The sequence below is a fragment of the Euprymna scolopes genome, chromosome 10 (assembly GCF_053919585.1).
Source record: "Euprymna scolopes isolate OS-2025 chromosome 10, ASM5391958v1, whole genome shotgun sequence".
NCBI classification, from domain to species: Eukaryota; Metazoa; Mollusca; class Cephalopoda; order Sepiida; family Sepiolidae; genus Euprymna; species Euprymna scolopes.
In genome coordinates, this window is record NC_136491.1 from 98,014,147 (window position 1) to 98,019,762 (window position 5,616).

The window sequence follows — 5,616 nt, forward strand, 5'->3', positions numbered from 1 at the left end:
CGACTTCGATACTGATTCCGATTTAGCGTCACAACACTAATATATATATATATATATATATATATATATATATATATATATATATATATATATATATATATATATATGATTGCTACTTTTTGAGAGAACCTTGCCATCTTTTCAGATTGATGTAGAGCGTCCATGCGCACGTAGATGGCTAATCGAACCAGCTACACTTGTGAAAAATCGTTCATAAGGATGATAAGGGAACTTGTCAGTATTTGGTGTTGGGTTGTTTGTGGTTGGAATACATTATGCACCTTTGAGAGTCATGTCAAAACGCTTGCTGAATTAAAGACAAAACCAGAGATATTAACGCAATACCTGTGTGGTTTGGGAAGTAGGATAGCCTAATTCAATTGTTGGCTATGCCTGCCATCGTGTGACGTCACATACTAAACCGACTTTAGATAGAAGAAATCTGCCACGGATTTTGCATTTTCGTTCTGATTGCAATTCGGCAGAAATTGCGAATTTATCCTGCTTTATATATATATATATATATATATATATATATATATAATTATTTTATTACCGTTTTGTCTGCTTAGTTATACATGTTACTGTTACCGAATCGTATCAACGATCCATCAACTTCGTCAGGCTTTAACAGAGGTGGTCATAACCATCGTTGATACGATTCGGTAACCGAAACATGTGTAACTAAGAAGATAAACCGGTAATAAAATAAAAAATACATATATTTGCTCTGCAATAGTATTCAGCACTTTCTTCAGGTTTTTACTAATTACTATTTTTGCTAATATATATATATATATATATATATATATATATATATATATATATATATATATATATATCTTATGTCATTTATATTTTGTAGGGAAATCATAAAGTACGGATGTACTCTGGTGTGCTCAATGTATATAACAATTTAGATACGCGCTAACTTATGCTTATTGTTTTTTTGTTGTTTTTTTTTAGGTTAATCTATAAGGAAAACAAAAGAAAAAACTGCTTGATCTCTGCAACAAAATGCTTGTAAGAATATAAACAGACAAACTTAAGGAATCATTTTAAGAATGCAAGTATCATTTATATGTAGAAATTAAAAGGCGTTCGCCGACACGTTTGGAATCCAACATGGGTAATAACCAGCTTGTAAAATAAGGGGTTGTTGGAATTAAATAGAATATTTTCTGATTGTCGCTTTTTAACAAGATCACGTCAAAATAATAATTAAAACAGAAAACAAAAACAACAATAACAACAACAACAACAACAACAACAGCAACAATAATAATAGCAATAATTATTATTATAATAGCTAAAATAATAATAATAATAATAATAATAATAATAATAATAATAATAATAATAATAATAATAATAATAATAATAGTTGCCCGCTTAGGCAGTACATGTACTAAAATTGGAACGATACAGAAAAGACTAGTATAACCTCTACGTAAGGAGGACCCGCAAATTCGTCAAGCATTCCATATTTTTACATGGAAACTGCCAAAGAAGTAAGAAAAAGTGAATGAAATACTAGTTAGACCTAAAAAAAAAAAAATGAAACTGCGATAAATCTAGAAATTATGTCTCTCACTCCCATACAGCCCAAAAAACAAAAAACAAAAACAAAACAAAAAAAACATCGGCGAGAATGAAGTGATTGGGAGGGGGGGGGGACATTAAACATACATCCACTGGATGAGTGCGAAAGGGACTGGGATTTAAGGAAGCTTATTGTCACCCAAATCCCTATGCAATATAATGCTTGTTGCTAGTGGAACATCATTGTTAAGCAAGGCAAAATCATTTGGAAAAGTTACTTTCTTTTAATAGCCGTGAACTATTTCCCGAGGAACAGAAAGAATGCCGAAAGGGGAGAAAAGGAACGCATGATCTACTTTACAAAGACCAAAAGATCCTGAAGGAGGTAAAAAGTAGCCTGGATTGACTACAAGAAAGCGTACAACAGTATCCCGTAATACTTGTATAATATGATACCTGAGGATGCACCAAATATCACATGTATGATAAATTTGATTGGAAAAGTAATGAGAACATTAAGACGTAAACTGAAAGCTGGAGGAGAATACATAACTAAGATAAAAATACAAAAAGTTATTTTCCAAGGTGGTTACCTATCATCATTACTGTTCATCATAGCAATAATGCATCTTAATAATACACTAAGAAAATACCAAGCAGATACAGGTTTGCTAATGCAGATGAAAGAATGAACGACCTTATGTACATGAACGACATGAAACTTCGCGAAGAAACCAAAAAAAATTGAGATGCCAATAAACACAAACAAAATCTTCAACTACAACGTCCAAATGGAATTCGATATTGACAAGTACGCATTGATATTAATAGTTATATGATGAGAAAAATTGAAGGCAACGGAAAGTATGTCACTACTTTATCAAGGGAAGATCAGGACACTAGGCGAACATGGCGCCAACAAGTAAAGACACTGCCAACGAGAAATCAATGGCAAGCAGCTGTTGCGACAATGCAAATTTATTTGCAAATGGTATCGAAAGAGGTGGAGAGTACTGGAAAATCTGGGGAAGACTTGATCTCACTCAGCTTCCAGGGAACACAACGGGCGGCGATATTCAATGAGATCTTTGAAAACCTGTGTGAAAGCTCATTGTGAGCCAATAATAATAATAATAATAATAATAATAATAATAATAATAATAATAATAATAATAATAACATACCTCCATAAAATATTATATTTCATTCATGAAATAAATATTATTTTAATTATCAAACTTTGATTTTCGGTCGATATTGTTAGTTACATAAATCAATTTTATTAACGTTCTATTATCTTTTCTTAATTAACACAATTATTACCTGGGAGCCAAACTGATGCGTCCCACACTGCCTTTCAAATACGAACTACTTAAATGCTAACTGTCAAACATTTTTCTCATATTACTTGATATGATCACCAAGATTTGGTTGGTTAGTTGGTTGGTTGGTTGATTGGTTGTTTTACGGCATATCAACCTCTTTTCAGGTTATTTAATGCCGAATCCAATGATTTTGAAGAAAATTTTTTTAATAGAATATATTTATTTATTTTTATTTTTTATAAGTTGGTTTCTATTTAACCCATAGTTGAGACCCTAACAAATACTACCACTCTGGGTCAGAGTGGACCTGGGAGCAATGGCAATTAAAGGGTAGCTCCACACTCCTCAAAGCCCGCAAGCTGGGGCCTCACCACCGGATATAGTTTAAAGTCATATCCAGGACCAACCAAGATTTGGACGATTATACGAGCCAGGAGTTATAAGAACAACACAATGAGGTGCCAGAATTGCCGTAGAAGTATATTGAATCCCTTTGAATTTTCAGTTATAGCTTTTCCTCTTGACACAGGAGAACCACTGCTGGCGCTGACTGGATAATTACTACTTATTCTTGACCTGAGATTATTTTACAATTCAAATGGATTGACGCTGCTTATTTTTGCTTAAGACAATTTAATGATCACATTTTCTTTTTACTTTCTCTACGGTAGATTTATTTCTTTTCCCATCTCTTTTTGGTCTTATTTTCTGTTATAAGAATTTTTTTTATTCTTTCACGCAGGACTAATAATTTCAAGTAAACCATCTCTTCTAAACACGTGATACAGTTCGGTCAGCTCGTTTAAGAAACTTGTTTCTTATCGTTGAGCACTTTCAGTTGTAATAAAGTCGGTCAACTTAGCTCATACGCGCAGATCGTCATATAATGATAAGATCAGTCTGACTGACGCTAAAAGCATTTAATGAGAATAAATGTTTAATTTCAGCTGTATCTATCGCGGTTGACGGTAGCTTAGTGATTCGGGTCCTTGTTAATGAAGCCAGATATGACTTCTGTTGCCGGGGTTCGAATCTCTCGACTGGCGTTAATCGTGACACTCTGCACTGATGAAAGGATGAAACACTAGTGCCTGTAGGTATTTAATAATTATTATAGTATATATATATATATATATATATATATATATATGTGTGTGTGTGTGTGTGTGTGTGTGTGTGTGTGTGTGTGTGTGTGCTAACCCATGACCTATGAAAATGATGACATTATTTATTCTTTTTAAAAGATGGGGGGGGGGTTCTTCTGTTGTTATTTCTTACGTTCTTATATGTATCGTTTTTTTTTTTTTCTTGTGCCGAGGTCTTTATGTCACTTATATATCCTTTCGAGGAATATAAACACCAGCTCCTCTTAAAGCATACAAGAAGTTAGTAGAAGACATTATCTGATTAATGAGGTATCGCGTTGTTGATTTATCTTATAACGTGGCATAAATCTGTCTTTTGACTATATATTACGTTTTATACGCATGTTTAAGACTATGCATGAAGGTTATGCAATTACATATATAGATATAAAATATACGAAATATATGTAATGCTTATATTGCGCATTTTCGAGCAGCGTATAATACTCTAATCTTTTACGAAGATCAATGCATTTCATATATAACTTAATTTAATGCATCATTCTACCGCTGAGTCGACTTTACATCTCCACTTTTCTCTTGTCACTATACTTATGCTTACGCTTAAAAAGTAATGGTATTTGTCAAAGCTGTTCTTTCCTATAGTCTTGTTACAGACTTTAAGGAACTATATATATATATATATATATATATATATATATATATATATATATATATATATATATATATATAGTAATTTGTAAAATATATATGGCGATTAAGCTACATTCCGTGGATGAAACGCGGAATATTCAGTGTAGCTTAATCGCCATATATATTTTATAAATTACTAACTAGCTCTACCTACGTATTGAGCACTTTTGAAGTAAATACTTAAAGTTTACGCATAAATCTATACTTTCGTATATTAATTTTATGTGAGTAAATGAAGTAGTTATATATATATATATATATATATATATATATATATATATATATATATATATATATAGATATATATTGGGGAGATTTCATGTATCTACATAAAATGCTAGAGGGGGATACAATATTTTATGCATAGATTTCGGTATTTACATCGATAGTTCTCAATATTTGAGTAAAGTTAGTTATGAAAATATATTTATGACAATTAAGCTACACTATTTTAATTTATGCAGATTTCGTATTTATTATTGTAGAGGCAATTCTCTATTTAATATTACATTGTACCCAATATATAGTAGTGATTTAAAATTTATATAAAATGACTTGGATGCCATCAGCTAGAATCGAAACCAAAACATTTAGCGCTCCAGCATTATTCGTGAAAATCCGAACTAACGTCAAACGGATATCAAAACCGTAAAAATTAACCCACTTTAACGTATAAGTGTATATTTGTGCATGAGTAGATGAAACGAGTTTATCGACTTAGCAGCTATTTTTTTATTTTGAAGATGATGAGTGTAGTGATCGGCCATCGGATGTTGACAACGGTCGATTAAGAACCTTAGTTGAAGCTAATTAACGCACAACTGGTCGAGAATTTGCTTCTGAATTAGACGTAACATATACGACGATTTCCAAACACTTGAGTGATTGGAAAAACAAAAACTTGATAAATAGGCGCCTCATGAATTGAAAGGCAACCACAAGAAACACCA

General features: G+C 32.0%; 1 non-coding gene across 1 annotated transcript; it reads left to right on the top strand.

Annotated features, from left to right (window-relative positions):
* Window positions 1-1,386: 1,386 nt before the first annotated feature.
* Window positions 1,387-1,491, top strand: LOC145286783 (U6 spliceosomal RNA). The gene has a single exon (XR_013869169.1). It is a non-coding gene; the product is annotated as a U6 spliceosomal RNA (small nuclear RNA).
* The last annotated feature ends 4,125 nt before the right edge of the window (window positions 1,492-5,616 follow it).